Genomic DNA, 25,884 nt, shown 5'->3' with positions numbered 1-25,884 from the left:
GCTGCCCTGCACCATCACCCCCATCCTCCGCATACACTGCCCTGAGGCTATACTCCTCCCGTGGGGAGTTATACTACGCTCTGCTGCACCCACAACACCAGCCTCAGCGGTCTGCCATGAAGCGGCGGTTCACTCTGACCGCAATCCACGGGTGGCGTAGTCGGACATTTAAACATTAAAACCACATAAATAGTTCCGCCACTGGTTTGACCGCCCTGAGCCACGGAACCGGGTCGCCGCCACGGAGACTACAACCCCAGCATCCACCAAAAAGGGTCTGGCTCCGGGAGTCCCAAGGCCCAGGGGGCGCGTCAGAGCATTTTCATCACCTTTTGTAATCACCAATGGGAGAAGGCAGGGATGTCCTCTGTCCCCTCTCTTATACATCCTAGTGACGGAGCACCTGCTCTCATCAATTCGCCATAACCCCAATGTTAGGTGGATTGAGGTAGGAGGCACCGAGTACAAGTACTCTGCATTTGCTGATGATGTCCTGGTATATATCACTCAATCACATATATCCATCCCTGCTGTTATGGCTGAAATAGATCACTTTGTTACATGGTCAAATTTTAAAATCAATGCAGCGAAGTCTGAGGCCCTCGATGTCTCCCTCCCCAAATCCATACAGGATTCCATCCAGTGAAACTTTCCCTTTGCCTGGCCCTCACAGGGTATCAAATACTTCGGAATTCGTATTCATAGAGACCTCTCCCATCTATGTTATCTTAATTTTGGGCCCTTTATTGAACAACTCCATACAGACCACGGTGGGCAAGTAAGAACTATAAGGTTCACTACGTGAACCACTGGTGTTTTGTGGAAAAGCACATGTACCCTGTGTTCCAAATTATTATGCAAAAAGTGTTTAGGAGTGATTAGGTAAGAATTTTTTTTTTTGTCAGTTAAACTCATTGATGGTGATGTGTGTCAGGGCTCTTTATATCACTGTAAGCAATTGCAGACACCTGTGCTAATTAGTTTTGGCAGGTGTGTACAATGAAAGGCAAGACTACTTAAGAAGGCTGTCCCACATTATTAAGCAGCCTACATTTTCTGCCAAAATGAAAAAGAAAAAGGATGTGTCGGCTGCTGAGAAGCAACAAATTGTGGAGTGTTTAGGTCAAGGCATGACTACAGTCAACATTGCCAAGACACTTCATCCTGATCATCGCACAATCAAGAAGTATGTAGCTGATTCACAGTACACACGTCTGCGTGCTGATAAGGGCAAATTGAGGACTCTTTCCTACAGGCAATTAGATCAGGTTGAAAGAGCAGCGGCAAAAATGCCTTGTCATAGCAGCAGACAAGTTTTTGAAGCTGCTGGTGCCTCCAATGTCCTCCAAACAACAAGATGCGGGTCCTTCAGAGGTTTGCAGCTGTGCGTAAGCCATCCTGTCGACCTCCTCTATCCACTGTACACAAGCAGAAACGGCTCCAGTGGGCCAAACAATACATGAAGACTGACTTCAAAACTGTTTTGTTCACCGATGAGTGCCGTGCAGCGCTCGATGGTCCAGATGGATGGAGTGGAGGATGGCTGGATGAAGGACTCCCCATGCAAAAACGGCTACGGCGCCAACAAGGAGGAGGTGGAGTAATGTTTTCGGCTGGAATCATGGGGAGAGAGATTGTCGGCCCCTTTAGGATCCCTGATGGGGAAAAGATGAACTCCATAATGTATGTGGAGTTTCTCAAACAGCACTTCCTGCAATGGTTCAAGAAGAAGAACCGTGTATTCCGCATCATTTTCATGCATGATAATGCACCGTCTCATGCTGCACATAACACATCTGCATCTCTGGCTGATATGGGCATAAAAGGGGACAAACTTATGGTGTGACCCCCTTGCTCCCCTGACCTCAACCCCATTCAGAACCTCTGGAGCATCATCAAAAGGAGTGTCTATGATGGCGGGAGGTAGTTCACATCTAAGCAACAGCTCTGGGAGGGTATTCTGTCCTCATGCAAAACAATTGAAGCAGAAACTAACCAAAACTTGACAAATTCAATGGACGAGAGAGTTCAGAAGCTCCATTCGAACAAGGGGTCCTATGTGCAAATGTAACATCACCTAGAATAAAGTTTTGAGTTGAAAACTGTTTGATTTCCGTTTCTAATAACCTGCTAATGCTTATAATTTCAAAAATGACCATTTTTTTGTTCTTTATTAAAATGAAAAGGTTGAACGAAGAGTGTTGGGGATCTAAGAGTGTGGCAACCCAGTAGTCAGGATTATTTCAAATTCTGACAATCTGAGGGTCATGTTGCAGGTAGTGCAGCAAGAAGGCACTCATGTGTCTTGCGCATCTAGGAGCCCCAAAATTATTTTCCGGGCTGGATGCAGCTAAAAATTATTATTAATTTGAAAGCTGGTGGAGCTTAGTATAGATGGCCTAATAGAATCAGTACTGCAAACTGCTACAAGGTCAAAATTATTTTCCAGCCAAGATACAGATAAACATGATTAGTAATTTTAAATCTGGTGGAGTTTAGTATAGATGGCCTAATAGAATCAGTACTGCACACTGCTACAAGGCCCAAATTATTTTCCAGCCAAGATACAGATAAACATGATTAGTAATTTTAAAACTGCTGGAGTTTAGTATAGATGGCCTTATAGAATCAGTACTGCACACTGCTACAAGGCCCAAATTATTTTCCAGCCAAGATACAGATAAACATGATTAGTAATTTGAAAGCTTAAAACGGTTGGTGAGGTGATTTTAACAAATCATCAAGCTTTAAATCTCCCCAGGATGACACAGGGATAGAAAAGTCATTTCGGATCCATGATTTGTTCATCTTTATGAACGAGAGTCTGTCTACATTATCAGTGGAGAGCCGCGTGCGCTTATCTGTCAGCACACCACCAGCAGCGCTGAACACAAGTTCAGACAGAACGCTGGCTGCGGGGCACGACAAGTTCTCCAAGGCGTAAGTGGCGAGCTCCGGCCATTTATCCAGATTGGAAGCCCAAAAAGAGCAAGGGTCCTGTGACACAGTCATGGCTTCAAAGTTTACTTGGAGATACTCCTGTACCATCGTCTCTAGGCGTTGACTATGTGTCAGACTTCTTGTCTCCTGTGGCCTTGCAAAGGATGGGCAAAAAAAGTGGTGAAATGATTCCGCAAAATTGATGTTACCAGCAGATACTGTGTTTCTGTTACGTTTTGAGTGCTGAACACTCAACGGTCACACGGTTGGCAAGTTGGAACTGTGAGATTCACTACATGCACCACTAGTGTTTTGGGGAAAAGCACATGTAAGATTCTGCAACAGTCTCTGCTGATACTCCTGCATGCGTGCATCTCTTTCTATGGCAGGAATCATTTCTGCAAATTTACTTTTGTACCGGGGATCTAAGAGTGTGGCAACCCAGTAGTCAGGATTATTTCTAATTTGCACAATTCGAGGGTCATGTTGCAGGTAGTGCAGCAAGAAGGCACTCATGTGTGTTGCGCATCCAGGAGCACCAAGTTCCTGTTGTGTTGGTGGCGAGGTAACAATCATGCTTCCTTCCTCTGCCCTCTCCCCCCAACCTCGCACAACAGAAATGTGATCAAGGTCTCCCTCATCTGATGAGTCTTCCATCAGTTCGTCCTCCACTTCTTCCTGGGCTCCTGCACCTTCCTCACTAGTTTGGCTGCTACCATGCGCCCTGATAAAACCATCTCCCCCACCCTCACATGCCTGCCGCCTTGGTGCTGCCGACCGTCTGGACCTTGCAGATGTTAGCCCTTCCGCATACAACTCCTCCTCCTCTACTTCCTCCACCTCCTCTTGTGCCACCATCTGACTCCGAATTCTGTTTAACATGTGCTCCAGCATGTAAATCACCGGAATAGTCATGCTGATAATGGCATCGTCAGCACTAAACATCTTCGTCGCCATTTCAAAACTGTGCAGAAGGGTGCATAGGTCCCTGATCTGAGACCACTCCTCCATCGTGATTTGCCCCACTAGAGCTACATCATATCCTCTGGTGGGCCCAATGTTTTTCAATCTGAAACAGCTTCTCAGTGGGAGTTGTATTTCACCACAGACATATTCTTTAACTTGGTGAAAGGACTGGCATAGAGGGAAACCGTATTTTCTCCGGCTGTCATTTCTCCTTCACCATGTTCTGCCCATTGTCAAACACGTCCATGCCTGGCTGTATGTTCAGCGGTGAGAGCCACAGAACAGGCTGCTGTGTTTCAGCTTTCAACAGCTCTGCAGCGCTGGGCGGTTTGTCACCTAAGCATTAAGCATGTTATCTTCAGCACAGCCTGTTGCTGCTTGGCCAAGGCAGTGCTGCTGTGCTTTCAGCTTGTTACTGATGTGGTCATTTCGGAGACGGAGGAGGAGGTGCAGGAGCTGAACAATGTAATTACATAGAGGTTACATTGGCGACTTGGTTTTTTATGCTAAAGAATGATCCTACTGTTTTTTACGTTATTTTATACGACGAATGCATTCACCGGGGAATGTCATTTTAACCTTATCTGGCAATGTGGTGTGTGACACATCATCAGATACATCCTGTTTCATTTATGATGGAGGGACTCTGAAAGTTACAAAGCCTATTTTTAAAAGGCCATCAGGCGGTCCTCGCTATTGTTAGAGAGCCATCAGCCAGCTATGCTTTGTTGTTCCCATTATTAACGAGTGGGTCTCCTATACTGTTGTTGCATATGCAGTGAATGCAAGGGCTGTCAAAAATTCGGACGCAACACAATACCCCTTTGAAGAGACATAGATGAGGGTCTCAGTAAAAAGAAATGTTCCCATTATAAAGGAGCGGGTCTCCTATAGTGGTAATGCCCATGCTGTGACTGCAAGGGCTGCCAAAATTTGGGAAAAAACACACTAAGAATTTAAAGGCACATAGAGCAGGACCACAGTAATGAGTATGACATGTTCCCATTAGGAAGGAGATAGTCTGCTATACAGTTATAGGGTATGCAGTGAGTCCAATGGCTGACAAAATTTAGGAAAAAACCCAACTAAGAATTTAAAGACACATGGAGCAGGACCACAGTAACGAGTATGACATGTTCACATTAGAAAGGAGATAATCTGCTATACAGTTATAGGGTATGCAGTGGGTCCAACGGCTGATCAAATTTAGGAAAAGACCCCACTAAAAATTTAAAGACACAAAGAGCAGGACCACAGTAATGAGCATGACATGTTCACATGCAGTTATAGCGTATGCAGTGAGTCCAACGGCTGACCAAATTTAGGAAAACCCCCACTAAGAATTTAAAGACACATAGAGCAGGGCCACAGTAACGATAAAATCCCATTAGAAAGGAGAGAGTCTGCTATACAGTCATAGGGTATGCAGTGAGTCCAACGGCTGACCAAATTTAGGAAAAACCCCACTAAGAATTTAAAGGCACATAGCGCCACAGTAACGACAAATTCCCATTAGAAAGGAGAGGGTCTCCCATAATGTTGGCCTATGCAGTGAATGCAAGGGCTGCCAAAAATTCGGACGCATCCCAATATCCTTTTGAAGAGACATAGATCAGGGTCTCAGTAAAAAAAATGTTCCCATTATAAAGGAGCAGGTCTCCTATAGTGGTAATGCCCAATTCGGGAAAAACCCCACTAAGAATTGAACCCCTTTAAAGCCTGGGCGTAATAGTGTGCACCAGGTCATCACCCCCAGTTCAGTGAGGGCTCCGGCGCTGAGCCCGCACTGAACCGGGCACATGACAGCTGATTTATACAGCTGACGTGCCCGCAACAGCCGCGGGTGGAATCGCGATCCATTCGCAGCTGTTAACCATTTAAATGCCGCTGTCAAACTTTGACAGCGGCATTTAAGAGTGCAGCGCCGGAAGCGCGTCACTTACCCCGCCCAACGGTGACCCGGTCACGTGATCGCGATTCACTGATGGATGGGCATGACAACCCTGGGTCTGCAGCAGACCCTGTGGTTGTCATGTAATGATCGCTAAGAGCGCCACCTAGTGGTCGGCGCTCATAGCACAGTAGCATTTCTGCTACATAGAGGTGATCTGCTCATCACCTCTATGTAGCAGAGGCGATCGGACAGTAACTGCTTCTAGTCTCCTATAGAGACTATAGAAGCAACCAAAAAGTGTAAAAAAAATGTTTTTAAAAATATTAAAAAAATTAAAAATATATAAAAGTTAAAATCAGTCCCCATTCGCCACTTTCAAAATAAAATACTAAAAAAAAAACCCACATACACATTTTTGGTATCTTTGCGTTCAGAATCGCCCGATCTATCAATATAAAAAAAGAATTAATCCAAACGGTAAACGGCGTAATGAAAAAAAAATTCTAAACTCCAGAATTACATTTTTTGGTCGCCGCAACTTTGCAATAAAATGCAATAACAGGCGACATCGAATATACCCCAAAATGTTAGCAATAAAACCTTCAGCTCAGAGCGCAAAAAATAAGCCCTCACCCTGTTCCAGATCCTGAAAAATGGTGACACTACGGGTCTTGGAAAGTAATGCCTTTTTTTTTTTTTTAGCAAATTTAGCTTTTTATTTTCACCACTTAAATAAAAAAGAACCTATAAATGTTTGGTATCTACAAACTCGTAATGAACTTGAGAATAAGAATGGCAAGTCAGTTTTAGCATTCAGTGAACGTGGTAAAAAAACTAAAAAAAAAACATCTGCGGTATTGCACTTTTTTTGCAACTTCACCGAACTTGGAATTTTTTTCCCGTACACAATATGGTAAAACCAGTAATGTTGTTCAAAAGTACAACTCGTCCCGAAAAAATAAGCACTCACACAGCCATATTGACGGAAAAAAAAATGCTATGGCTCTGGGAACAAAGGAAGCAAAAAACGAAAATGCAAAAACGGAAAATCCCAGGTTTCTTTAGGGGTTAAAGACACATAGAGCAGGGCCACAGTAACGACAAATTCCCATTAGAAAGGAGAGAGTCTGCTATACAGTAATAGGGTATTCAGTGAGTTCAATGACTGACCAAATTTAGGAAAAACCCCACTAAGTATTTAAAGACATATTGAACAGGGCCACAGTAACGAGTACGACATGTTCCCATTAGAAAGGAGAGAGTCTGCTATACTGTTATAGGGTATGCAGTGAGTCCAACGGCTGACCAAATTAAGGAAAAACCCAACTAAGAATTTAAAGACACATAGAGCAGGGCCACAGTAATGACAAATTCCCATTAGAAAGGAGAGGGTCTCCCATAGTGTTGGCCTATGCAGTGAATGCAAGGGCTGCCAAAAATTGGGAGGCACTCCAATGCCCCTTTGAAGAGACTTAGAGGGCCTCATAGAAAAATGTTCCCATTAGAAAGGAGCGGGTCTCCTATACTTGTAATGCCCATGCACTAAGTGTATGGGCTGACAAACATTTACCCCTGGGGGATATACATGAACATACTGTATAAAAAAATTTTTTTACCGGCATCATAAACACCCTTTAAAAAAATTATGTGGGTGTTGCATCACGGACCACGGTCATCCTGGTGATATGGTGGTGGAGGATGAGGATAAGGAGAAGGAGGAGGACAAGAGCAAACATTCAAAATCTGGAAGCATATGTGACACCCCAGGGGTCTGGTTGTCACAGTGATAGAGATATTACGTCTGAGAGCAGGTGGGAGGTCCTTTGGTCAGGGATCCTGTGCATGCCACACCTCCTGCCCAGCCTTGGGAGGGGAAGAACTTCCCCTGTATAAACCCGGGGCTGAGGCAGGGTAGGGAGTCCAGGAAGAGTAGAGACAAGAGCAGCATAGGAAGCAGCAGAGTCACAAGGAGTCAGGGGCTGGCAGCTAAAGAGCTCGCCCTGACTAAGAAGATTCTTTACCGGACCCGGAGTCCGAGGCTGTGGGGACTAACTTCTACCCAGCAGCAGAATCCGTCAGGCAGGGGATTTCAGGTCCCCTGGCCCAGAAGCCCGAAGGCCCGGTCACACGCGTGGGACCAGCACCGCCATCGTGGAGCGGAAGCCATTAGAAGGCCCCGAGTCACCGGCCATACGGGTGAGCACCACACGGTACACTCAGGGACGTGGGCTACTTACATCAGCTTCTAGCAAGGTAGCCAGAAGAGTACAGTCAGCTTGGGAGGCCTACAACTACGCCTGGCCAGGGGAGATCCCATCTGCTCAAGGACTGACCAGGCCCCGTTCGCTAGCAAGTACTCCGGGAGGGTCTATCGTTGTTACCAGTAAAGACCCTGAACGCTACCATACCGTCTCTGAGTGGTTCCTGCTACCCCCATCATCCACGTCGGCTGCCCTGAGGCCATACCCCTCCCGTTGGGGGTTATACTATCACGCTGCACCATCCTTCCACCGGCCTCAGCGGTCTGCCCTGCAGCAGCAGCCCCCTGGCTGCATTCAACGGGTGGCGTAGTCATCAACCATTTTCTACCGCTAACAGACTGCCGTCCAGTTTGACTCCCTGGGCACGGACCGGGTCACCGCCACGAGACTACAACCCTAAACAGATCCGGCTCCGGGTAAGCTCCCGCGTGCGCAACGCAGCGCGACACAGGCCCAGGGGCGCGTCAACTTTGGCGTAGTCGGCAGGATCACGTGCCCGCAACCACCGGGTACTGCGTGCCTGAAAAGCAAAGACTGTTCAAACTTACCAGTGGTGAAGATTCCCGCCATCGGTGAAGATTCCCGCCATCCGGCGCCATCTTCAGCCTTCTTCCCGCCATCGGTGAAGTTTCCCGCCATCCGGCGCCATCTTCAGCCTTCTTCCCGCCATCCGTGGAGTTTTCCCGCCATTGGACGCCATCTTGAGGACGCCGCGCGGGAAGAAGAGGGGCGTGGACTCCGAAAGCGCGCGAGAACTGAAGCCCCGCCTCACGTCCGGACGTTGCGTAAGGTCCTGGAAGGAGCCCAGCAGACGCCGACGTCACAGGAGCGCGACGGAAGGTCCTCAACCCTGACGATCCACTGCGGAGCCGCGGCCTACGGAACAGGATCATCGCAAGGTAGGCCACGGTCCACTAGGGGGGAGGAAGATGTCGGATACGGAGGAGAGCTCCACTGCCTCAACCCCCGCCAGCGCTACCGCTGTTGCAGTTATGCCCTTCACCATGCCCTATATCCCGGGAGCAGCTTGGCTACCCCAGTACTCAGGGGAGTCACATACCCTGCATGACTTTAGAGAAAAGCTGGATAGCCTCTTCCAGGTGTACCCCCTCACAGAAGAGCAAAAAGTGAGCATCCTGGTGGCCCAACTAACTGGGGCAGCCAAAAGGGAAGTAAAATCCTGGCCACCTGGGAGGAAGACTGTCGCAGGGATACTAACCCGGCTGAAGGACACATTTGATACCCGCACCTCAGCCGAGATTAAACTTAGATTCTACGGGTGCAAGCAGCGAGCGCATGAGAGTATAAGGGACTATGCACTCAACCTACAAGAGGCCCTGAGGGCCATTAAGCAGACCGACCCTAATGGAGTGGGAAACGAGGACAGGCTGTTGACTGAACAATTTATAGAGGGTTTATATTGCAATGCCCACCGCACCCAGTTGCGGGCAATGGCCTTACAGGACCCTCATCTAGAATTTGCACAGTTCAAGGACAGAGCCATCCGGGTGCTCCGAGAACCGGCACCAGGTGGCGTTGTGACCCACAGACGCCCCACTACCACTTACTACCAGGAGGCGGCGCCCTTGTCAGCAGGGCCTGTGGGAGCTGATGCGCAGGCTTTGGACAATGACCCGGCTCCAGACCTACACCATCAGGTCCAAGAGCTAGCTAAAAGCGTTGCTGCGCTAACCCGAACTGTGCAGTCTTTACAGGTTTCCACTCCAGGGAAGATCCAGCTGGCATCCGGACCGGAGGACATCCCGTGGCGTCGACCAAGGAGGACCCCACCGGCCAGAGGAAGACCCAGTGACCGATACAGCGAGGACGGACGACCCATCTGCCGCCGCTGCAATCAACCCGGACATATGGAAAGGTACTGTTCTTTAAACGGGCACAACCTGGGGTAGAGGGCCAACCCCCAGGAAAAAGATCACCAGGCCCATCGAACTGGCGCGACAGATATGTGGGAGGACGTCCAGTCTTGCCTGTGGTACTGGATGGCATTCCCATGAGTGCCCTACTGGACACCGGGTCACAGGTCACCACCATCCCGTACGTGCTCTTCAAGCAGTACTGGAATGACTCGGATATTACCCGCTACCCTGACGACGACTTGAGTATCATCGCCAGCAATGGTCAGCCCGTGCCACAGATCGGATTTAAAGAGGTGACCATCAAAATTGGTAGAGTCGAACTGGCCGCACAGGGACTGATCATTGTAGATATTGACAAACATGAGAGTCACCCAAAAATAACTCTAGGAACTAATGTAATTGAAAATTGTCTTGCAGAGGTGATTTTCCTTTTACAGCAGGTTGCCAAGAATGCCAGCTCCGGCGAGCAGCGGGTGCTCCAGAAAGAGATCCGGGCACTGATGCAACGGCAACAAGTGGAACTCTCCGGCGGTGAGATTGGTAGCGTAAGAATGTGTGACCCTTTTCCTATTGCCATGCCCCCAAAAAGTGAAATGATGATTTGGTGCCGGGCAGCTATTGGTCTGAGAGGTAGAGATTACCAGGCAATGGTAGAACCAGTTTACTCAGACAGTAGGCCCACCATTTTGACAGCACGGGGGGTGGTCAATGTACGCCATGGGAGGGTGCCCGTTCGCATAATAAATATCGGGGAGAGGGAAGTGTACCTGCCCCGGTATGCCACGCTAGCCAAATTATATACCACTAATCAAAATTCTATACAATCTGTGGAACCCTTGCCTCCATCTCACCCGGAGGAAGGTAACGGCTCTAAGAAAGACATGGAGGACTGGTGTCAGCAACTACATCTGGGTACTGACTCCACTCCCTCACACCAGAAACAAGGAGTCTATCGGGTGGTTCAAGAGTATGAGAGAGTGTTTAGTAAACACCCGTTAGACTTCGGGCGAGTCAAGGGGGTAGAACACCGCATCCCCACGGGAGATCATCCTCCCATAAAAGAGAGGTATCGACCCGTACCCCCTGCACATTACCAACACGCCAAGGGGATGCTTAGAGACATGAAGGAGGCTGGGGTAATCCGGGATAGCTGTAGCCCCTGGGCAGCCCCACTAGTTTTAGTCAAAAAGAAAGACAACACCATGAGGATGTGTGTAGATTACCGGAAAATCAACCGTATCACACACAAGGATGCGTACCCCTTACCAAGGATAGAGGAGTCATTGGCTGCTTTAAGATCTGCTAACTTCTTCTCTACCTTGGATCTCACTAGCGGGTACTGGCAGGTTCCTGTAGCAGAGGCGGACCGGGAGAAGACCGCATTAACCACCCCGATGGGACTTAGCGAGTTCACCTGCATGCCGTTCGGACTCTGCAACGCCCCAGGAACCTTCCAACGATTAATGGAGTGCTGTCTGGGCCACAGAAACTTCGAGACGGTCCTGTTGTACCTGGACGATGTCATCGTATACTCCAAAACTTATGAGGACCACCTGAAACACCTGGCGGAGGTGTTCGAAGCTCTGGCGAGTTACGGCCTAAAGGTGAAACCCTCCAAGTGTCACCTCCTGAAACCAAAGGTGCAATACCTGGGACACGTGGTGAGCGCTGACGGAGTGGCTCCTGACCCCGATAAGATCACCGCAATTAAGGGATGGCCAAGCCCCTCCAGCGTAAAAGAAGTGCGGCAGTTCCTAGGGTTGGTAGGCTACTACCGAAGGTTTATTCCCGGTTTCACCAAAAAGGCAGCACCTATGCAGGACCTCCTGATAGGCCAGTCCCGGAAGGCCAAGAACCAGAAGCCGCCCTTCAAATGGGAAAAGCTAGAAGAAGAGTCCTTCCGCCAGCTGAAGATGGCCCTCACGGGGGATGAAATCTTGGCGTACCCGGACTATAGCCAGCCCTTCATCCTCTACACCGACGCCAGTAACATCGGGCTAGGAGCCGTACTGTCCCAGATTCAGCAGGGGAGAGAACGAGTAATCTCCTATGCCAGCCGAAAACTGCGACCCACCGAAAGGAACCCCGAAAATTACAGCTCATTTAAGCTAGAGTTCCTGGCCGTGGTATGGGCAGTCACCGAGCGCTTTAGGCATTACCTCGCTTCTTCCCGGTTCACCGTATACACGGATAACAACCCGCTGACACACCTGGACACGGCAAGACTCGGTGCCCTGGAGCAGAGGTGGATGGCCCGTCTGTCCAACTACGAGTTCACAATTAAATACCGGGCAGGGCGCTCCAATACCAACGCGGACGCCCTGTCCAGGATGCCCAACCTGCCGGACGGAGGAGAAGATCCGGAGGGACTGGAAGAAGTTGAACTCCCTGCGTTCCACCGTCATGGGACTATCCAGTATTCCCACCGGGTAAGGAGTAAGCAGGCTGCTACGTTGAACCCCTTACCTCACTACAACTGGGCGGAAACGCAAGACAGCGACCCTGCCGTCCGACTGGTGAAGGAGATGCTGACTCGCCCGGAGGCTAGCCTGGAATCAGACGCTCCAGAGGAAGCCAAACAACTATGGGCAGAGAAGAGTCGACTGTTCCTTTACAAGGGGAAGTTGTGCCGCAGAATGGTTAACTCCAGGACGCATGAACTACTCTGGCAAGTAGTGGTGCCACGAAGAGACGCAGCCATGGTGATGGAGGCATACCACGACGGAGCTGGACACTTCGGGTGGAAAAAGCTGGAGTTCCTGCTGCGCGAGCGGTTCCACTGGGTAGGCATGAGGGGAACCATCGAGAAGTGGTGCAGAGACTGTGGCCCGTGCAATCTGAGAAGGAAGGACCGGGCCAGCCAGAAGACTCCCCTGCAGTCCATCGTCACCCGGCAACCGTTGGAACTGGTAGCCTTGGATCATGTAAAACTGACCCCCAGCAGAAGTGGCTACGTCTACGCGTTAACCATCGTGGATCATTACTCCCGGTTTCTGGTTGTCGTCCCCGTCAAGGACTTAACGGCTCGAACAGCAGCTAGAGCCTTCCAGCAGCACTTTTGCCGTCCACACGGGTACCCGGACCAAGTGCTGACGGACCAGGGACCTGCCTTTGAAGCGGAGGTCTTCCAGGAATTCTGCAATCTGTATGGCTGCCGGAAGATAAGGACGACACCCTACCATCCGCAAACTAATGGACTTTGTGAGAAAATGAACCAGGTGGTAATGGATCTTCTAAAAACGTTGCCCCTGGAAGAACGCAGTCTGTGGCCTGAGAAGTTGCCCGATCTGGTGGACCTATACAACCACATCCCGGTAGGTTCCACCAACTGTACCCCGGCTTACCTAATGAGGGCAAGACCTGGTAAGTTACCTGTTGACCTGGAAATGGGAGTCCTGACGCCCGAGGACACTTCACCAGAAACGGACTGGGACACAGAGAGGCAGCAGCAGTACCGGAAAGTACAGGAGAGCGTGGAGCGAAGTCTCTGTCAGGCTAGGGAAAGACAAGAGAAGACTTACAACCAGTATGCTCCCGCTGTTCCCCTGGTACCCGGAGAGCAGGTCTTGAAGAGGAAGAGACGGCTCCACAAGTTGGACGACCAGTGGGAGAAGGACCCGTACACCGTACTGCCCTCAAGCCACGAGAACCCGAAGGTCTGTACCATCAGTAAAGACGGAGGGGAAACCACAGCCATTGTATCCCGGGACCACCTGAAGAAGTGCCCCGAACAACTGAGGAACCCTGAGGAGGAACAGGAAGACCATCGACCCGTGGAAGAAAGGGAAGATATGGTTAGTACCGTGCTCGGGGACTTCCCTCGGTCTTGGACTCAAGTCAATGGTGCAGTTGTGGTACCCGTACTCACCTTCCTCCAACCATCATCCCAAGAACCTACGGAGCAACGGGTAGAGCTGGAAGAGCAGCCGGTCCAGGAGGCAGAAGACTCCACCCAAGCGGAACAGGAGAATCCACCCTCTGCTTATAGTGAGCCTGCCGTACCCCTAGTGAGACAAAGAGCCGGTAGACAGCTGCCCAGTTTACCCTTGACAGCTCCTACACCCTGTAGTTCAGGGCCAGACAGTCAGCTCCGTAGGTCCACTAGGGCCACTAGAGGCCAGTTACCCGCACGTTGGAGGATCTAAATGTTTAAGTTGTTTTACAATGTTTACCTGTTTATTGTTGCTTGTGTGTAATTTTGTGTTTCTAGTTGTTTTTAGGAGTCTTCGGTGGATTTACCGGGAATCCTTTGTATATAGTTGGAGCGTAACCCAGGATGGACTAGAGACTGTTAAGGACTCGGGGTAGGACAGACCCCTACCTGGTTACGTCTCCCTGTGTTGGTGAAATGGACACCTTTGCTTTTCTTCAAAGACTGCACCCGGTTGCGGACATCCGTGACCATCTTATTGTGTTTCCTTATTGTATTTTATTGTTCTTTGATATACCTTGTTATATTTTTCTAAAAAGTGTTTAGTCCCGGAGTACTAAATTTCACTAGGGGGGAGTGTGACACCCCAGGGGTCTGGTTGTCACAGTGATAGAGATATTACGTCTGAGAGCAGGTGGGAGGTCCTTTGGTCAGGGATCCTGTGCATGCCACACCTCCTGCCCAGCCTTGGGAGGGGAAGAACTTCCCCTGTATAAACCCGGGGCTGAGGCAGGGTAGGGAGTCCAGGAAGAGTAGAGACAAGAGCAGCATAGGAAGCAGCAGAGTCACAAGGAGTCAGGGGCTGGCAGCTAAAGAGCTCGCCCTGACTAAGAAGATTCTTTACCGGACCCGGAGTCCGAGGCTGTGGGGACTAACTTCTACCCAGCAGCAGAATCCGTCAGGCAGGGGATTTCAGGTCCCCTGGCCCAGAAGCCCGAAGGCCCGGTCACACGCGTGGGACCAGCACCGCCATCGTGGAGCGGAAGCCATTAGAAGGCCCCGAGTCACCGGCCATACGGGTGAGCACCACACGGTACACTCAGGGACGTGGGCTACTTACATCAGCTTCTAGCAAGGTAGCCAGAAGAGTACAGTCAGCTTGGGAGGCCTACAACTACGCCTGGCCAGGGGAGATCCCATCTGCTCAAGGACTGACCAGGCCCCGTTCGCTAGCAAGTACTCCGGGAGGGTCTATCGTTGTTACCAGTAAAGACCCTGAACGCTACCATACCGTCTCTGAGTGGTTCCTGCTACCCCCATCATCCACGTCGGCTGCCCTGAGGCCATACCCCTCCCGTTGGGGGTTATACTATCACGCTGCACCATCCTTCCACCGGCCTCAGCGGTCTGCCCTGCAGCAGCAGCCCCCTGGCTGCATTCAACGGGTGGCGTAGTCATCAACCATTTTCTACCGCTAACAGACTGCCGTCCAGTTTGACTCCCTGGGCACGGACCGGGTCACCGCCACGAGACTACAACCCTAAACAGATCCGGCTCCGGGTAAGCTCCCGCGTGCGCAACGCAGCGCGACACAGGCCCAGGGGCGCGTCACATATACCCATGTGTGGGTGTGAAAAGGTGCATGGGAACACACCTCCCAAAAAAAACACTGGATTTGAGTTAATGTTACGCTGCTATCATTCGGTGGTGTTGAGAAGTCTGGCCCAATCCAGCACTTGTTCATTATTTAAGAGTCAGCTTGTCAGCATTTTCAGTTGACAGGCGGATGCGCTTATCAGTTACACCACCACCAGCGGCACTAAAAACCCACTCTGATAAAACGTTGGCGGCAGGGCAGGCCAGGACCTCCAAGGCATAGAGAGCCAGTTCATTCCACGTATCCACCTTGGATACCCAATAATTAAAAGGCACAGAGGAATCACGGAGGATGTTGCTCCTGTCGGCAAGGTACTTCCTCAGCATCTTCCCAAACTTTACACTCCTTGTGAGAGTACCCCACGCTTCAGGGCTTGTGCGATGGAAGGGGCTGAGAAAATTCTCCCAGAACTTTGACAGTGTTCCCCTGCCTCTGCTGGATTGGAGTTGTGTCGCTCTCACCTGTAGTCCTTGGTTATCCAATGAACTATGACCTCTGCCGCCAGCGTTTTTAGATGGGAAATTTTTTAATAGTTCCGCAACAAGGGCCTTCTGGTACTGCCTCATTTTTGAAGACCTGTCTGCCTCAGGAATAAGAGATATAAAGTTTTCCTTGTACAGTGGGTTTAGAAGTGGCACCAACCAGTAATAACTGTCACCCAAAATTTTCAGAACGCGAGGGTCATGGGAAAGGCAGTGTAACATAAACTCAGCTATGCGTGCCAGACTGCTAACAGGCAAGACTTCCATGTCCTCACCAAGAGGACGATTGACCATGCTCTCCTCCTCCTCCTCTCAGTCCTCAGGCCATCCACGCTGAGCAGATGGTATGACAGTTGTGCAGGTGTTACCGTCCATAGCACATGAAACTAGCTTCAGTTCTTCCTCCGCCTCCTCCTCCTCATTGTCACCCAATCCACTTTGGGATGAGATGAGGCTGGGCTGTGTGTAATCACCCTGTATGGTTCCTTGCTCCATCTAATCGTGCTCCGCCTTCAATGCATCCTCTTTGATCATAAGTAGAGAGGGTTTCAGAAGACAGAGAAGCGGGATGGTGATGCTAATTATGGCGTCATCACCACTCACCATCTTGGTGGAGTCCTCAAAGTTTTGGAGGATGGTACATATGTCTGACATCCATGGTACTCAACAACTGCCCTCTTCTGCTCACAAATCCTTCCCAACATCTGCAGTGTAGAGTTCCAACGCGTGGGGACATCACACACCAGTCTGTGAGCCGGAAGCTGCAAACGCTGCTGAAGCACGGCAAGGGTGGCGGAAGCTGTAGCTGACTTTCTTAAATGGGCACACAAGAGGCGTACTTTGACAAGCAGATCTGGCAGCTCCGGGTAGGATTTAAGAAATCGCTGAACCACGAGGTTAAGCACATGGGTCAGGCATGGTACGTGTGTGTGCTCGCCTCAGAGCCGCCACCAGGTTTCGGCCATTGTCACACACGACCATGTCTGAGTGTAGGTTCAGCGGTGTGAGCCACAGATCTGCTTACTCTTTCAGAGCTGTCCACAACTCTTCAGCATTGTGCGGTTTGTCATCTAAGCATATTAGCTTCAACACAGCCTGTTGCCGCTTGGCCGAGGCAGTGCTGCAGTGCTTCCAGCTTGTGACTAATGTGTTCATTTCGGAGATGGAGGTTGAAGAGGAGGAGGAGGCTGAGGAGAATGAGGTGCAGGAGAAGTAGACTGTGGGGGCAACCCTGATTGACCTAGGGCCTGGGATCCTTGACATCAGGAAAACGTGTTCCGTCCCAAGGTCCGTCTGGGTCCCGGCTTCCACTATGTTAACCCAGTGTGCCGTCAGCGAGATGTACCGTCCCTGCCCACAAGCACTTGTCCACGTGTCCGTGATTAGGTGGACTTTCCCGGTAAATGCATTGTTGAGGGCATGGCTAATGTTTTGGGACACGTGCTTGTGTAATGCGGGGACTGCACACCGGGAGAAATAGTGACGGCTGGGGACCGAGTACCGAGGAACGTCCGCTGCCATCAGGTTGCAGAATGCTTCCGTCTCCACGAGCCTAAAAGGCAACATTTCTAGCGCAAGCAGTCATGAAATGTGGGAATTTAGTAGTGTGGCCTGTGGGGCGTTGACTGCGTATTTGCGCTTGCGTTCCAAGGACTGGGGAATGGACAACTGAACGCTGCGCTGGGACAAGGATGTGGACATGCTTCTTGATGCTGCTACTTGAGAGTGTGCTATGACAGGTGCAGGGCAGGAGGCATCTTCGCATGCACCCTGGACAGGGGATTGGCTTGCATGCACAACAGTGGAAGAAGCAGTGGTGCCATCCGCATACACTGTTCCTGGACCCTGGGGTTCGGCCCACAAAGTCGGGTGCTTTGCTGCCATGTGCCTGATCATGCTGGTGGTGGTCAGGCTGCTAGTTTTGCCACCCCTGCTGATGCTGGGCTGGCAGGTGGTGCAAATGGCCTTTTTGGGGTTATCAGCAGAGTGTTTAAAAAACAACTAGACTCGGGAAAACCTAACAGTTGCACTTGCAACTTTCTTCGTGTTGGTGTTACGGGGAACGGTTGCCTGCCTTCTGTCTGCGGCCACCACATTGCTTTTTCCTGCCTGTTGGGGTGCTTTGCCTTCCTCCTCCTTTTTGCTGCTCTTCTCGCTCTGCATGTCCTGCTGCCAGGTTGGGTCAGTTACTATATCATCCACCACCTCGTCTTCCATTTCCGCTCTCTGGTCCTCCTCCTGACTTTCTGGCAATTGTGTTGCATCATCGTCCACCTCTTGTGACACTTTCCTATCGTTGCCTTCATGTGACTGTGGCTGCTCAAATATTTTGGCATCGCTACATGCGATCTACTCTTGCCCCACTTCAAGTGGACCGGGCAAGAGACCAGAATATATAAATGGAATCGTGAACAGCTCTTCAGAGTGTCCAAGTCTGGGATCAGCTGTCTCCTGGAACTCGGCATGGTGGGAGGAAGGAGTTTCAGGGTGAGGAATATGCTGTCCATACTCACAGCTACTGAGACTTGACCATGTGGAAGACAAGTTGTTGGTATTGGTGGCTAAGTGACTGGAAGCATTATCTGCTATCCAACCAATAACCTTTTCACTCTGCTCTGTGTTTAATAGTGGTGTTGTGCAGTCCCCTATTAATTGGGACAGGAAGGTCGAGTGAGAAGATGTTGGTGTTTGTTGTGGCACAATTTCAGCTTGCCCACGGGCTCGGCCTCCGCATGCACCATCAACATCATGTCCAGTTCCCCTTCCCTTGCCACGTGCCTTGCCCATTTTAAATGGAGGACAATATCTTCCACGCTCACTACAAATGACTGAATTTGAAGCGAACTTATATGTGATCCGTGTGACGGAGAAAATACAGTTTTAAATAGCTGGCCTTTAGGTAACTATTTTGAACAGCAAACTGGTGTCAATTGCTTCCCTGACACACTGAAAAAATTTTTAATGGACGGCAGAAATGGCAGTATTTTCTGAAAACATATATGTGATCCGTGTGATGGAGAAAACACAGTTTTAAATAGCTGGCCTGTAGGTAACCATTTTGAACAGCAAACTGGTGTCAATAGCTTCACTGACACACTGAAACAAATTTTTAATGGAGGTCAGAAATGGCAGTATTTTCTGAAAACATATATGTGATCCGTGTGAAAGAAACTACAGTTTTAAATACCTGGCCTGTAGGTAACTATTTTGAACAGCAAACTGGTGTCAATTGCTTCACTGACAAACTGAAAAAAAAATTTAATGGAGGCAAGAAATGGCAGTATTTTCTGAAAACGTATATGTGATCCGTGTGACGGACAAACCACAGTTTTCAATAGCTGGATTTTTAGCGCTGTAATATGGAAAAGACCTGGCTGTATTCTGCCATGCCAACAAGCAAATGGCTTAGAAAAACGGTGTTCTCTGGATTGCTTTTTAAACAAATAATGAGGATTAAGATCCAAAAAAAAATTATTCCTGGCCCATGAGACCTGGGCCTATTTCTAGAAATATCTAAAAGCAGAAGCAGACAAAACTGGAATGGAGCCTCTTGTGCTATGTGCACTGCAGTCTGCTACATACCCTTCCTGCCTGCCTATTTACACTGCCTGCCTGATATATCTCTGCAGATGGATTAGTCCTCAGAAGGACTGTTTGTTGAGATGCATATGTGTCTCTAATATACACTGCTCAAAAAAATAAAGTGAAAACTCAAATAACACATCCTAGATCTGAATGAATGAAATATTCTCATTGAATACTTTGTTCTGTGCAAAGTTGAATGTGCTGACAACAAAATCACACAAAAATCATTAATGGAAATCAAATTTATTAACCAAAGGAGTCTTGGATTTTGAGTCACCCCCAAAATTAAAGTGGAAAAACACACTACAGGCTGATCCAACTTTGATGTATTATCCTTAAAACAAGTCAAAATGAGGCTCAGTATTGTATGTGGCCTCCACATGCCTGTATGACCTCCCTACAATGCCTGGGCATGCTCCTGATGAGGTTGCGGATGGTCTCCTGTGGGATCTCCACCCAGACCAGGACTAAAGCATCCGCCAACTCCTGGACAGTCTGCGGTGCAGCGCGACGTTGGTGGATGGAGTGAGACATGATGTCCCAGATGTTCTCAATCGAATTCAGGTCTGGGGAACAGGCGGGCCAGTCCATAGCTTCAATGCCTTCATCTTGCAGGAACTGCTGACACACTCCAGCCACATGAGGTCTGGCATTGTCTTGCATTAGGAGGAACCCAGGGCCAACCTCACCAGCATATGGTCTCACAAGGGGTATGAGGATCTCACCTCGGTACCTAATGGCAGTCAGGCTACCTCTGTCGAGCACATGGAGGGCTGTGCGGCCCTCCAAAGATGTTCCACCCCACACCATTACTGACCCACTGCCAAACCGGTCATGCTGAAGGATGTTGCATGCAGCAGATCGCTCTCCACGATGTCTCCAGACTCTGTCATGTCTATTACATGTGCTCAGTGTGAACCTGCTTTCATCTGTGATGAGCACAGGGCGCGAGTGGCGACTTTGTTAATCCTGGTGTTCTGTGGCAAATGCCAAGCGTTCTGCACGGTGTTGGGCTGTGAGCACAACCCCCATCTGTGGATGTCAGGCCCTCATACCACCCTCATGGAGTCGGTTTCTAACCATTTGTGCAGACTCATGCACATTTGTGGCCTACTGGAGGTCATTTTGCAGGGCTCTGGCAGTGCTTCTCCTGTTCCTCCTTGCACAAAGGCGGAGGTAGCGGTCCTGCTGCTGGGTTGTTGCCCTCCTACGGCCCTCTCCATGTCTCCTGGTGTACTAGCCTGCCTCCTGGTAGCGCCTACAGCCTCTGGATACTACACTGACAGACACAGCAAACCTTTTTGCCACAGCTCGCATTGATGTGCCATCCTGGTTGAGCTGCACTACCTGAGCAACTTCTGTGGGTTGTAGAGTCCGTCTCATGCTATCACGAGTGTGAAAGCACAACCAACATTCAAAAGTGACCAAAACATCAGCCAGAAAGCATTGGAACTGAGATGTGGTCTGTGGTCCCCACCTGCCGAAACACTCCTTTACTTGAGGGTGTCTTGATAATTGCCAATAATTTCCATTGATTGTCTATTCCATTTGCACAGCAGCATGTGAAATTGATTGTCAATCAGTGTTTGATTGATTGTCAATCAGTGGACAGTTTGATTTCACAGAAGTTTGATTTACTTGGAGATATATTCTGTTGTTTAAGTGTTCCCTTTATTTTTTTGAGCAGTGTAGTTTGGTATGCCTACACTAACTAGAAACAAGCAAATCTCTCCCTATCTCAGCAGTACCTCTCTCTACACTGTCTGATTCCGTAGTGACTTTGCCGAGCATGGCGGCGCCAGGTCTGATATAGACCTGATGGCGCTGTGCGGCCAGCCAATCACTGTAATGCCACAACCAACATGGCTGCAGAATTACAGTGAGTGGCAGGCAATCCCTGCATGTTCATTGGCTCTGTAAAGAGCGTCAAACATGCAGAGATGAGACCCGAGCTCCCGCAGGGTAACCCCGGAAATACTCGCCGAGCACCGAGCATCTCAAGCAGTGAGATGCTAGGGAAAGCAGCGAGCAGCAGTGAGCATGCTCGCTCATCACTACATCTGACTCATCCCACTGTAACAAATATTTGCAGACATAACCCCAGGTATCAAGGGCCAGGGCAAATTTTTTATTTATCTTAATTTTTTTAATTATTATTATTATTATTATATTTTTATTATAGCGCCATTAATTCCATGGCGCTGTACATGTTTAAAAGGGTTCAAAAGTACAATAATTTGAACAAAAATGAATCAGCGACTGGTACAGGAGGAGAGAGGACCCTGCCCGTGAGTGCTCACAATCTACAAGGTATGGGTGAGGATACCTTAGGTGAGGGTAGAGCTGGTCGTGCTATGGTATGGTGGAGCAATGGTTACTGCAGGTTATAGGCTTGTCGGAAGAGGTGGGTCTTCAAGTTCCTTTTGAAGGTTTCCATGGTAGGCAAGAGTCTGATATGTTGGTGTAGAGAGTTCCAGAGTAGGGTGGATATACAGGAGAAATCTTGTATGCGATTGTGGGAAGAAGAGATAAGAGGGGAGTAGAGCAGGAGATCTTGTGAGGATCGGTGGTTGCGTGCAGGTATGTGCCGGGAGACTATGTCACAGATATATGGAGGAGACAGGTTGTGGATGGCTTTATATTCCATGGTTATGGTTTTTAACTGGAGTCTCTGGGCAATGGGGAGCCAGTGAAGGGATTGACAAAGAAGGAGAGGCCGGGGAATAGCGGAGGGACAGGTGGATTAGTTGGGCAGCAGAGTTTAGGATAGATTTCAGGGGTGCGAGAGTGTTAGAAGGGAGGCTACAGAGTAGGAGGTTGTAGTAGTCGAGGCTAGAGATGATGATGGCGTGCACTAGTGTTTTTGCAGATTCATGGTTGAAGAATGTGCGGATCTGGGAAATATTTTTGAGTTGGAGTCGGCAGGAAGTGGGAATGGTGTGAATATGAGGTTTGAAGGAGAGATTCTGGTTATTTGCTTAAAAAGCAATCCAGAGTACACAATTTTTCTGCTCCATTTGATTGTTAGTAGTGATGAGCGAACGTGCTCGCCACTACTCGGTACTCGCCCGATCCTGGTTGTGGGCATTTCAGTGATTGGCTGGCGGCACAGTGTCATCAGGTCTATATAAGACCTAGCGCTGCTATGCTCACCACAGTCTTCCCTGGAATCAGGCAGAGTAGGGAGAGCTGCTGCTGAGTCAGGGAGAGATTTGATTTATAGTTAGTATAGGTATTCCACAGCATATATCTATATATCTATCTGAAATAACAGTCCTTCTGAGGAGTAATGCAGTTGCATATTTTCAGTGGTGAAGGTGATAGCAGGAGTTAGGCATGCAGGCAGTGTATATGGCAGACTGCAGTGGATATAGTGCAAGAGGGTCCATAGTACGTTCCTGATGCTGCTGTTCTTGCAGATATTTATAGACATAGCTCCAAGCAACAGGGGTCAGGGCCAACTTTTTTTTTTATCTTAATCCCGGTTATTTGCTTAAAAACCAAGGTAGGAAGGGTATGTGACAGTCTGCAGTGCATTATGGAGCACAAGAGGGTTCATTGCATGTTCAACTTCTGAGTGATCCTGTTGTGACAAATATTTGTAGACATTGCTTAAAAAGCAATCCAGAGTACATAATTTTTCTGCTCCATTTGCTTGTTAGCACTGCAGAATACAGACAGATCTGTTCCATATTTCAGTGATTTAAATCCAGAATATTGAACTGAAACTGGAAAATATTGGCCTCCTTTTTCCTTCTGTTGTAGTGTGTCGGTCAAGCTATTCACACTAGGTCTCTGTGAAGAATAATATTAGTAAATTACAGGCTTGCAATTTAAAACTGCGCTTTTCTGTCAGACGTATCACTTAAAACTGCGTTCCAAAATCAGCCATTTCTAGTGAACAAGGAAAATATTGTCCTCCATTTAAAATGGGCAAGGTGCATGAGAAGGGACGGGAAAGTGGACGTGATGGTGATGGTGCATGCAGAGGCCGAGGCCGTGGGCAAGCTGAAATTGTGCCATTGTGCCACAACAAACACCCACATCTTGTCATCCAAGCTTCCTGTACCAATTGCTATGGGACCGCAGCACTCCACTTTTGAACCCAGAGCAATGTTAAAAGGTTGTTGGTTGGATAGCTTCCAATCACTTTGCCACCACCACTACCAACCCTGTCTTCCACACGGTCAAGTCTCATTAGCCGTTAGTCTGGACCGCATATTCCTCACCCTGCTCCTCCTTTCTCCCACTATGCTGAGTGCCTGGAGAAAACTGATCCCCCACTTGGACACTCAGAAGAGCTGTTCACTTTTCCATTGGTAGATTCGGGCCTCTCGCCCGGGCAGCTTCAAGAGAGTCAAGAGGAGAATGCATGTAGCTATGCCTAAATATTTGAGCAGCCATGGTCACATGAATGCAACGGTGGGAAAGTGAAATTACTGTTGCAAGAGGTGGGTGATGATGATGATGAGACACAATTGCCAGAAAGTCAGTAGGAAGATCAAGGAGCAGAAGTGGAAGACGAGGTGGTGGTTGATAAAGTAACTGACCCAACTTGGCAGGGGACATGCAGAACGAGGACAGCAGAGGGAGGCATAGCACCACAACAGGCAGGAAGAAGCCATGTGCTGGTCACAGACACAAGGCGGGAAAGCGCTCCCCGTAACATCAACATGACTGAAATTGCCAGGACAACTGTTAGGTCTTCCTGAGTCTGGTTGTTTTTTAAAGACTCTGCAGATAACCCAAAAAAGGCCATTTGCACCACCTGCCATGCCAGCATCATTGGGGTAGCAAAACTAGCAGCCTGACCACCACCAGCATGATCAGGCATATAGCAACAAAGCACCCTACTAAGTGGGCTGAACCCCAGGGTCCAGAAACAGTGTCAGTCGGTAACACCACTGCTTCTTCCATTGTTGTGTGTGCATTCCAATTCTCTGTCCATGGTGCATACAAAGATGCCTCCTGCCCTGCACCTGTCGTTGCACACTCTCAACTAGCACCATCAGCAAGCACGTCCACTACCTTGTCCCAGCGCAGCGTTCAGTTGTCCACGTGGACATGTGGACAAGTGCTTGTGGGCAGGGATGGTAAATCTTGCTAAGGTTAATATAGTGGAAGCCGGGACCCAGTCGGACCGTGGGACGGAACACGTCCTCCCGATACCAAGAATTACGGGCCCTTGGTCAATCAGTGTTGCCCCCACATTCAACAGCTCCTGCAACTTCTCCTCCTCTTCAGCCTCCATCTCCAAAATGAGCACATCAGTCAGAAGCTGGAAGCAGTGCAGCACTTGCCAGACAGGCCTAATAAAATGGGACCGTACCAGAATGCCTTTGTTGTGGAATTATTAAAAAAATTCCCATCTGAAAACGCTAGCGGCAGAGGTCACAGTTTGTTGGACAACCGAGGAGCATAGGCGAGAGAGACACAAATGCAATCCAGCAGAGGCAGGGGAACACCATCAGACTGTGTGTCCACGAAGCTTTTTCCAAGCGTTTATGCTGCGGAATTTCCGCAGCGTAAACGCTTGGGAAATGCTTGGTAATCCGCCCCCCATGGTCCCCAATGACAAGCCACAATGTCAATGCCCATGCTGCGGATTTTTCCGCAGCATTTATGCTGCGGATTTTTCTGCAGCACTTATGCTACGCTCAAAAATCCGCAGCATGTCCATTAATTTTGTGGACACGCAGTGTAATCGCCGCCATTGACTTGCATTGGACCGCGTGACATCCGCATCACTACATGTGGATAAGCAGATATCACACGGTTCAATTTGCGGATGGTACCCAGTCCTGGAGGAAAGGATACTCTCTTCCAGACCTGAGTACCATAGAAGCTGTAAAAAAAATGAATTTAAAATAAAAAATAAAGATACTAACCTTCCGATGTCCTCCTGGTGTTTTGTCCGCTCCGTCCGGTCTCTTGCATTGCTCGCGCAGTTGTGAAGGACCTGCCATGACATCATTGAGTCATGTGACCTGACACATGACTGAATGACGTCACCGCAGGTCCTTCACACCACCGCAAGCAATGTAAGACACTGGACGCGGCAGAGATAACACCGGGAGGACATCCGAAGGTAAGTATAATCTTTTTTTTTTTATTTTTTACCATTCTTATTCTTTTTTTTAACTAACTTGGTCACAATACTATAAATCCATGCTGGTTGCATGGATTTTTATAGTGTGACCAAGTTGTCAAGCACTTTTCCAAGTGATGCTAAAATCGCTTGGAAAATCGCTTGATAACCCTCATGCAGAAATGCATGCAAAAACGCTTGACAAACGTTTCTACCTGGCGGGAAAAACGCATGTAAAAACCGCATGCGTTTTTACTGCCAGG

The 25,884-nt window shown here is 49.0% G+C and overlaps 1 protein-coding gene across 2 annotated transcripts in view; it reads right to left on the bottom strand.

Annotated features, from left to right (window-relative positions):
• PTH2R (parathyroid hormone 2 receptor) overlaps positions 1-25,884 on the bottom strand; it is a 2,210,872-nt gene that overhangs the window by 332,137 nt on the left and 1,852,851 nt on the right. The window lies entirely within an intron of this gene.

Source organism: Phyllobates terribilis, unplaced genomic scaffold (genome assembly GCF_046119375.1).
Source record: "Phyllobates terribilis strain yellow unplaced genomic scaffold, ASM4611937v1 Scaffold_9__5_contigs__length_417890890, whole genome shotgun sequence".
Taxonomy (NCBI): Eukaryota; Metazoa; Chordata; class Amphibia; order Anura; family Dendrobatidae; genus Phyllobates; species Phyllobates terribilis.
This window is presented reverse-complemented; position numbering and strand designations above follow the sequence as displayed.